Source organism: Bubalus bubalis, chromosome 20 (genome assembly GCF_019923935.1).
Source record: "Bubalus bubalis isolate 160015118507 breed Murrah chromosome 20, NDDB_SH_1, whole genome shotgun sequence".
Lineage (NCBI taxonomy): Eukaryota > Metazoa > Chordata > Mammalia > Artiodactyla > Bovidae > Bubalus > Bubalus bubalis.
In genome coordinates, this window is record NC_059176.1 from 64,080,476 (window position 1) to 64,091,214 (window position 10,739).

Below are 10,739 nucleotides of genomic sequence, written 5' to 3' on the forward strand. Positions count from 1 at the left end.
CTAAAAATCACCAGGCTTGCCTACTTATTCCTCTCTCTTCACCAACTCCTGGCAACCATAGTTCTGCTTTTTAAGAATGTTGTGTAGTTGGAATTACACAGTATATAGCCTTTTCATATTGGCTTCTTTCACTTAATAAAATATTTAACATTCTCTCATGTCTTTTCATAGCTTGATAGCTCATTTCTTTTTAATGCTGACTAATATTCCATCATCTTGATGTACCACAGCTTATCTATTCACCTACCAAAGGACAATTTGGTTGCTTCCAAGTTTTGACAATTACGAATAAAACTGCTATAAACACCCATATGCAGGTTTTTGTGTGCACACACATTTTCAACTCATTCGGGAATGAGAGTTTATGTTGTTCCATATCCTTGACAGCTTTTGGTATTGTCAGTGTTTTGAATTTTGCCTGTTCTAAGAGGTGTGTAGAGGTATTTCAGTGTTTTAATTTACATTTCCCTGATGACTTCATTCTAGTGGATTATATGGAGCATCTTTGCACATACTTATTTGACATTTGAATATCTTCTTTGGTGAGGATTTGTTAAGAGTTTAACCCATTTAAAACCTGTTGCTTACTTTCTTTATTCTTGAATTTTAAGAGTTCTTCATATGTTTTGAGTAACAGTCCTTTATCATATATGGGGTTTTTTTTTGCAAATATTTTCTCCCAGTATGTGGTTTGAATTCTCATTCTCTTAACACTGTCTTTCACAGACAAGAAGTATTTAATTCACTGAATCCCAGCTTATCAAGTATTTCTTTCATGGATCATGCTTTTGGTTTTGAGTCTTAAAAAGGTCGCCACCAAACCCAAGATCATCTAGATTTTCTCCTATGTTATCGTCTAAAGGGATCTCCCTTGTGGTATAGTGGCTAAGACTCCATAATCCCAATGCAGGGGGCCCGGGTTCAATCCCTGGTCAGGGAACTAAATCCCACATTCCACAACTAACAGTTTCCCCTTCCCGTTCCCTGGTGGCTCGCATGGGAAAGAACTGGCCTGCAAAGCGGGAGACCTGGGTTTGATCGCTGGGTTGGGAAAATCCCCTGGAGAAGGAAATGGCAACCCACCCCAGTATTATTGCCTGAAGATTTCCATGGAGAGAGAAGCCTGGCGGGCTGTAGTCCATGGGGTTGCAAAGAGTTGGGCACAACTGAGCGACTAACACTTTCATTTTCTTCTAAAAGGTTTATGGTTTTTATTTGTTTTACATTTAGGTCTGTCAACAATTTTGAGTCACTTTTTATGAAAGATATAAGGTCTGTGTCTAGATTCATTCTTTTGCATGTGGATATACAGTTGTTCCAGTATCGTTTGTTGAAAAGACTATCTTTTCTTCATCCTAGTAACTTAACTCCTTTGTCAAAGATCAGTTGACTATATTTGTGTGAATATATTTCTGGGCTCTCTATTCTGTTACACTATCTATTCTTTCACTAATAGCATGCTGTCTTCAGTACCGTAAATTTATAGTAAATCTTGATGTCAGGTAGAGTCAACCCTCCAAAGCTGTTCTTCTCCTTCAATACTGAATTGGCTATTCTGGGTCTTTTGCCTCTCCATATAAACTTTAAAATCAGTTTGTCAATACTGACAAAATAACTCTGGGATTTTGATTGAAATTACCTTGAATCTGTAGATCAAGTTGAGAAGAACTGACATTTTGACAATAATGAGTCTCCCTTCATATCCTAAGAGGTATGAACATGGAATATCATTCATTTAGCTTTTTTATTTCTTTCATCAGAATTTTACAGTTTTTCTCATAAATATCTTATCCATATTTTGTTAGGTTTCTACCTAAGTATTTCATTTTGGAGATGTTAATGTAAATGGTATTGAGTTTTAACTTCAACTCCTACTTGTTCTTTACTATTAGATAGGAAACTGATTGACTTTTGTGTATTAAACCTATACCCTGTAATCTTGTAATAATCACTTATAAGTTCTATGAGTCTTTTAGGGTTTTTTTTTTTGGATTTTCTACCAATACATAATCATGAAAGTTTTATTTCTTCTTTCTCAATCTATACACTTTTTATTTTCTTGTCTTAGGCAATAGCTAGGTCTTCTAGTATGATGTTGAAAGGAGCAGTGAGATGGGATAGCCTCACCTTGTTCCTAATCTTAGTGGGAAAGCTTCTAGTTCCTCATCATTAAGTGTGATGTCAGCTGTAACTTTTTGTAGACCAAGCTAGGGAAATTTTTTATATTCCCAGTTTGCTCAGAGTTCAGTACAATTTGATGAGGTGTAACTACAAACAATAAAGTGAACAAATCTTGTGTTCATTTTGGAAAAATGTATACCCCTGTGTAACTGCCAAACATGACATAGAACATTTATATCACCCCAGAAAGTTCTATTTTTCCCCTTTCTAGTCAGTGCCTCCTATCCCAGAGGCAACTGTTTTCTGATTCCTATGATCTTAGTTTTTTCCTGTCTTTGCTGCTGCTGCTGCTGCTAAGTCGCTTCAGTCGTGTCCGACTCTGTGCGACCCCATAGATGGCAGGCCACCAGGCTCCCCCATCCCTGGGATTCTCCAGGCAAGAATACTGGAGTGGGTTGCCATTTCCTTCTCCATTCCTGTCTTTGAACATTATATAAATGGTCATATGCAATATGTATCTTTTTCTTCTGATGTCTTTTCCCCAATATAATATTTTTTAGATTCATACATGTATAGCATGTATCTCTAGTTTTATTCCTTTATATTGCTGAGTAGATTCCATTGTATAACTATGCTTTAGTATATTTATCAGTTCTCTTGGAGATATTTGGAGATATTTCCAATGTTCAGCTATTGTACTGGTGTCTTCTAATGAACAGAGACTTCTAATTTAATATTTTACTTCATGGCTAGTGTTTCTCATGTCCAACCTAAAAGTCTTTGTCTACACTAGAGTTATAAGCATATTTTTGTTTTATTGTAGTTCTATTGTTTTAGTGTTCACATTTAGATATATGATCCATTTCAGATTAATTTTTGTCTCTGGTGTGAAAAGGTTTATCTTTTTCCCATCTGGTTAGTTTTCACAGCATCAATCATTTTTTTAAAAGGCAAGAAAAAGTTCTTTCCCCCATTGAATTGATCTCTCACCTTGATTTTTTAAAGTAATTAACCATATATGTAAGTAACTATGATATGTGGATATTAAATTTGTCTGAAAGACTCTTCCTCCTCCCACAGCTCTAACCAAGATGAAATCAGCGGTGGGTATCTCCTTCCTAAAAAGAACTTATGACTTTCTAGAATTTTGTTAATCCCTGTTTGTACACACAGGCATTTTGATCAGCTTTTTAAAAATCATGGTTTTAAACCATTATTTTGTATCTTATCTTGCTTCTTCTCATTGTTAGGGTGGGAGTGATGGTCTTTGAGACATTTTACAATTTAGCCAGAAGGGAATTTTCGTAGTTCATGAGTTCTTTTCTTGGTGATTGCCTCTCCTTGTTTATTCCAAACACTCTTTATGGAAATCATACTATTTGGATATTGGACTTCCTGGATTGGTTTTTAGCATTTTCTTAAATATTTCATCCTGTTTTCCAATTCTTTTTACTCTACTTTCTAGAAGATTTCCTTGACTTTATCTTCCAATATTAATGTTTGCATTTCAGCTATTATGTTTTTAACTTCCAAGAACCCCTTCATATTCTCTGAATGTTTCTTTTCTGTGGTGTCTTGTTCTTATTTAATCTCTTCTCTTCTGTCTCTAAGATTAATAGGTTTCTTGTTCTCGCACAGTGTTTCCTTCAATTGCATTTTTGTTATGGTTTCTTTTGGTCCCTATCATCTTATTGTGGGCTGAATTCTGTCCCCCTCAAACACAGAATGAGACTGTGTTTAGAAATAGAGTCTTTAAAGAGGATATCAGTTTAAAAGAGGTCATTGCTGCTGCTGCTGCTGCTGCTAAGTCGCTTCAGTCATGTCTGACGCTGTGCAACTCCATAGACGGCAGCCCACTAGGCTCCCCCGTCCCTGGGATTCTCCAGGCAAGAACATTGGAGTGGGTTGCTGTTTCCTTCTCCAATGCATGAAAGTGAAAAGTGAAAGTGAAGTCGCTCAGTCATGTCCAACCCATGGACTGAAGCCCACCAGGCTCCTCCATCCATGGGGTTTAGGATGACCTAATCCAATATGCTGAAGCTGATGCTGATTCTGAAGCTTATGATGAATCTGAATTCAGACTGACACTGAAGCTGAAGCTCCAGTACTTTGGCCACCTGATGCAAAGAGCTGACTCATTGGAAAGGACCCTGATGCTGGGAAAGATTGAGGGCAGGAGGAGAAGGGGACGACAGAGGATGAGATGGTTGGATGGCATCACCAACTCGATGCACATGAGTTTGAGAAAACTCTATTAGTTGGTGATGGACAGGGAAGCCTGGCATGCTGTAGTCCATGGGGTTGCAAAGAGTTGGACATGACTGAATGACTGAACTGAGCTGAATCCAATATGACTGGTGTCCTTACAAGAGATTAAGTTACAGACTTACACAGAGGGAAGATCCTGTGAAGACACAGAAAGAAGATGGTCATCTCCAAGCAAGGAGAAAGGCCTCAGAAGATACCAACCCTACTGACACCTTGATCTTAGACTTCCAGTCTTCTGAACTGTGAGAAGATAAATTTTTGTTGTTTAAGGCATGCAGACTAAACAGCTTTGTTGTGGCAGTCTTAGGAAACTAATATACCTCTCTCTGAGGTATTTTCAGATGTCTGATAATGTTCCCTCATCTGCTTCTAATTAAGAGGAACTAAAATGATCACTGAAACTCTGGGTCTGTAGGCAGGACTTGTTGACTTTGAATATCACTGTTCAGTGGCATTACAGGAATATTTTGGGGCAACTTCTGAGGTCAGTATCTTGAAGTCTTTTCCTGTTGGGCTGGTTAGATTCTCCAAAGAAGAATTCTCTAAGAGACTGTCTGGAGGGTAAGAGTTTGGCTGCAGCACTCTGGGAGAGAAATAAAGTTTGCCTCTACATTTATCATTCAGTATGCATATGGTCACTTAATCCTTGTTTTGAGTCTGGTGCTCCCTTTCTAGATTTTCTGTTTTACCTGCTCCAGAGAATAAACATGCAGAATTCCATAGGGTTGGGAAGAAGCAGTTGCTTAGGAACATGAATGGGAAGAAGGATCTAGAGATGAAACTGCTCTCAGATCATTCATTCATGTTATCCTTATTTTAGGGTAAGATCCTTCTCACTTTTGGGCTTCCCTTGTGGCTCAGATGGTAAAGACACCTTCAGTGCAGGAGACCTGGGTTCAGTCCCTGGGTTGGGAAGATCCCCTGGAGAAGGCAATGGCAACCCACTCCAGTATTCTTGCCTGGAGAATTCCATGGACAGAGGAGGCTGGCCAGCTATCATCAGTGGGGTCTCAAACAGTCAGACACAACACACACACTTCTCACTTTCAGCTGCAGAGGTATGTGATGGTGCCATTTCTTGTGCATTTTAAAGATTCAGCAGGATAATTCAAATCAACTCTTAGTTTTCCCCACTGATTTCTAGGGGTTCAGTGCTCTTGTGCTTATTAAATCAGTTTTTATTTGTTCATTTGTTTTTCAGCTTCCAAAATGGTGCTGCTATGGATGTCTATCTTGCTTTCCCCATCTTAGGGGTCTACATCTTTTTTTTTTTTTTTAAAGAATACCCACAGCAAACATTATTCTCAATGGTGAAAAATTGAAAGCATTTCCCCTAAAGTCAGGAACAAGACAAGGCTGCCCACTCGTACCACTACTATTCAACATAGTTTTGGAAGTTATGGCCACAGCAATCAGAGCAGAAAAAGAAATAAAAGGAATCCAGATTGGAAAAGAAGAAGTTAAACTCTCACTGTTTGCAGATGACATGATCCTCTACATAGAAAACCCTAAAGACTCCACCAGAAAATTACTAGAGCTAATCAATTAATATAGTAAAGTTGTAGGATATAAAATCAGCACACAGAAATCCCTTGCATTCCTATACACTAACAATGAGAAAACAGAAAGAGAAATTAAGGAAACAATTCCATTCACCATTGCAACAAAAAGAATAAAATACTTAGGAATATATCTACCTAAAGAAACAAAAGACCTGTATATAGAAAACTATAAAACACTGGTGAAAGAAATCAAAGAGGACACTAATAGATGGAGAAATATACCATGTTCATGGATTGGAAGAATCAATATAGTGAAAATGAGTATACTACCCAAAGCAATCTATAGATTCAATGCAATCCCTATCAAGCTACCAACGGTACTTTTCACAGAGCTAGAACAAATAATTTCACAATTTGTATGGAAATACAAAAAACCTCGAATAGCCAAAGCAATCTTGAGAAAGAAGAATGGAACTGGAGGAATCAACCTGCCTGACTTCAGGCTCTACTACAAAGCCACAGTCATCAAGACAGTATGGTCCTGGCACAAAGATAGAAATATAGATCAATGGAACAAAATAGAAAGCCCAGAGATAAATCCACACACCATGGCTCCACTCCACTCCACCAGTACTCCACTCCAGTACTCTTGCCTGGAAAATTCCATGGATGGAGGAGCCTGGTGGGCTACAGTCCATGGGGTTGCTAAGAGTCGGACACGACTGAGTGACTTCACTTTCATTTTTCACTTTCATGCATTGCAGAAGGAAATGGCAACCCACTCCAGTGTTCTTGCCTGGAGACTCCCAGGGACAGGGGAGCCTGGTGGGCTGCCGTCTATGGGGTCGCACAGAATCGGACATGACTGAAGCAATGCAGCAGCAGCATGGGCACCTTATCTTTGACAAAGGAGGCAAGAATATACAATGGAGAAAAGACAATCTCTTTACCAAGTGGTGCTGGGAAAACTGGTCTGGTCAACCACTTGTAAAAGAATGAAACTAGAACACTTTCTAACACCATACACAAAAATAAACTCAAAATGGATTAAAGATCTAAATGTAAGACCCAAAACTATAAAAGTCCTAGAGGAAAACATAGGCAAAACATTCTCTGACATAAATCACAGCAGGATCCTCTATGATCCACCTCCCAGAATATTGGAAATAAAAGCAAAAATAAACAAATGGGACCTAATTAAACTTAAAAGCTTTTGCACAACAAAGGAAACTATAAGCAAGGTGAAAAGACAGCCTTCAGAATGGGAGAAAATAATAGCAAATGAAGCAACTGACAAACAACTAATCTCAAAAATATATAAGCAGCTCATGCAGCTCAATTCCAGAAAAATAAATGACCCAATCAAAAAATGGGCCAAAGAACTAAACAGACATTTTTCCAAAGAAGACATACAAATGGCTAACAAACACATGAAAAGATGCTCAACATCACTCAATATCAGAGAAATGCAAATTAAAACCACAATGAGGTACCATTTCACGCCAGTCAGAATGGCTACTATCCAAAAGTCTACAAGCAATAAATGCTGGAGAGGGTGTGGAGAAAAGGGAACCCTCTTACACTGTTGGTGGGAATGCAAACTAGTACAGCCACTATGGAGAACAGTGTGGCGATTCCTTAAAAAACTGGAAATAGGACTGCCTTATGACCCAGCAATCCCACTGCTGGGCATATACACCCAGGAAACCAGAATTGAAAGAGACACATGTACCCCAATGTTCATCACAGCACTGTTTACAATAGCCAGGACATGGAAGCAACCTAGATGTCTATCAGCAGATGAATGGATAAGAAAGCTGTGGTACATGTACACAACGGAGTATTACTCAGCCATTGAAAAGAATACATTTGAATAAGTTCTAATGAGGTGGATGAAACTGGAGCCTATTATACAGAGTGAAGTAAGCCAGAAAGAAAAACACCAATGCAGTATACTAACGCATATATATGGAATCTAGAATGATGGTGATGATAACCCTGTATGGGAGACAGCAAAAGAGACATAGATGTATAGAACAGTCTTTTGGACTCTGTTAGAGAGGGTGAGGGTGGGATGATTTGGGAGAATGGCATTGAAACATGTATATTATCATATGTGAAATGGATCGCCAGTCCAGGTTCGATGCATGATACAGGGTGCTTGGGGCTGGTGCACTGGGATGACCCAGAGGGATGAGATGGGGAGGGAGGTGGGAGGGGGGTTCAGGAGGGGAACACGTGTACACCCGTGGCAGATTCATGTCAATGTATGTCAAAACCAATACAACATTGTAATGTAATTAGCCTCCAATTAAAATAAATTTATATTAAAAAAAAGAAATCTGCTATTTTAGTTTTAGTGCACTTTTGAGAAGGAGTTAAATTAGATACATGTGTTCAAGCCAATATTAATACATAAGCTGAGCCCACATTCTTTGTCTTGTATAAAAGGACAGTTTTTAAATACAACAATAAAGTTGATTGTAACTACTATTTATCTTATTATAATTGATTCAAATACTGTGCCCAGTGACCAAACCAATCTCATACTACCATGTGGCTTATGTTTAGAATGGAAGATACTCAGCAGAGGAAAAAAAGGGATCAGAACAAAGGTGTACATAGGTTGATGCATCCGAACATTTCTGAAAAATCTGCATGTAGACTGAATTCTTCCTAACTAACCTAATAGTTAACCTTCCTAACCTAATAGTTAAAAAGTACAGTGGGACTATGCCCCTTTAAAGGGAAAGCTGCAAGGGAAGTTTTTGTAAAGTTTGGAAATTGCCCAGATTTCCCCTTCAGTTAAGTCCCCAATAGCAGGATTTTCTTCAAATAGAACTCGCCTACATTGAGAAAATAAACTTGAAATTTTATTTATCTTCAAATAAAAATATATGGTGATAGGGATGACTTTGCTGCGATTAGTACAAGCTTCACATGAAATAGGGAAGGTCCTGGGCTAAGTGCTGTCATTTCAGAGCCCAGCTCTGCTTATGGAACTGGGTCACTGTATTCATTTATTTCTGACTCTGCTGAGTCTTTGTTGCTGCCCGGGCTTTTCTTCAGTTGTAGCAAGCAGTGGCTGTTCTCCAGTTGTGGTAAAAGGGCTTCTCACTGCAGTGGTTTCTCCTCCTGCAGAGCGTGGGCGCTGGGGCACTCGGGCGTCAGCAGATGTAGCATACGGGCTCCGTATCTGCAGCTCCCGGCTCCAGAGGACAGGCTCAAAAGCTGTGGTGAAGGGGCTTAGTCGCTTTGCGGGGCCGCACGTGGGATCTTCCGGGATCAGGGATCGGACCCCTTGTCTCCTGTGCCTCCTGCATTGGCAGGTGTATTCTTTACCACGGAGCCACCAGGGTTTTGAAGAACAGGTGTTTTAAATCTTAACACAGCCCAATTTAAGAAATTTCACTTTTATTAGTGCTTTTCATATCCTCTTAAGAAATACTTGCCTATTACCAAGTAATGATGATATAGCCTATGTTTTCTTCTTAAAATCTAGAAAACATTCTGAAAAGCTAGAGAGTGCTCTGAAATCTAGAAATCTTTCTAAAAAATCCATGTTTCCTTCTTATCTTTAACATTTAGATTGTCTATAGAATTAATTTTGCACATAGTGCAGGAATGGGCAAAGATACATTTTCCATATGTATCTCCAATTGAACCAGTATTATTTACCCAAAGTAATTGTACCAGTTATCAGTCCATCACCTCTCAGCCCCCAGTGCACCTTGCAGTGCTCTCTGCAACAGCGGACAGAGCTCTTTAGGCCGCTCTCCATTAAAGGGGCACCATGGTAACCTTCGGCTTCCCTCATAGCTAATTTGGTAAAGAATCTGCCTGCAATGCAGGACACCTGGGTTCGATCCCTGGGTTGGGAACATCTCCTGGAGAAAAAAATGGCAACCCACTCCAGTATTCTTGCCTGGAGAATCCCATGGACAGAGGAGCCTGGCGGGCTACAATCTATAGGGTCCAAGAGTCCACACAGCTGAGCGACTAAAGAGAGCGAGAGAGAGGGGGTAAACTTTCTCAGCACAGAGACAACTGGAGGGAGACCGCCAGGGGAAGGGGCTGTCCTGTGCCTTCCAGGGGCTGTGCACCGAGTCAGCACTGCGAGGGGGGACACCCAGAGATGCTCACCTAAGCCACACGGCCAGGACGCGTTTTCCTCGGCAACGTGTTAACCCCAGCCCAACCTGCTTCTCCCCTCCCCGTGGCTTTCTTGAAGACGGCACAGTCCTGGCCTCCCATCTGCGTCAGCACCTCTGCTCCTCCTGCACGCTTCCCTCCCAGCTTCCAGCTGTGGCTCGTCTGCCTCCCAGGGTTGCTTTCTGCTGGCTCAGCAACCGTGGTTCAGCTCTGCTCTAGGCAAGGCCCGGAACTTCTCCACCAGGGGTGGGAGCTAGGCTGGGACCTGGGACCCTCTGCTGGAGAGCTTGCACTTGCACACAGATGTCCCCTCCATCTCTACTCCAGCAGTGGGAAACCGAGAAGCTACAAGGGACTCAAAACAACTGTATGCAGGTGCGAATGGGGCAATTATGAGCAATAAGATTCGAAAAGGCCACAAATCAACTGCCCCTTCTAAGTGCCAGGAGCATGATTCCTGTTTACAGCACCGCCACAAGGGTGTGAGAAGACCACCTAAACCATTCCTCTGGCCAGGCCCACCAATGCCCCCCCCTCAGCCCATTTACAGAACCAGCCCACTCTCCTCCAAGACCCAGTTAGGCACCTGTTAACATGTTCTCATGGTGAAGTCTTACCTGAATTGCTCATCAGACCTCTTCATTTCTACTGATTAGAGCCCAAGGACCATGGTTGATAACACTTTGAAGTTTATTC

At 40.5% G+C, this 10,739-nt stretch overlaps 1 long non-coding RNA gene across 1 annotated transcript; it reads right to left on the minus strand.

The window, feature by feature from the left end:
* Positions 1–8,742: 8,742 nt before the first annotated feature.
* Positions 8,743–10,173, minus strand: LOC123330799. Its single transcript, XR_006546972.2, has 2 exons — positions 10,035–10,173; positions 8,743–9,208 (listed from the first exon to the last, which is right to left on the minus strand). It is a non-coding gene; the product is annotated as an uncharacterized LOC123330799 (long non-coding RNA).
* Between the last annotated feature and the right edge of the window lie 566 nt (positions 10,174–10,739).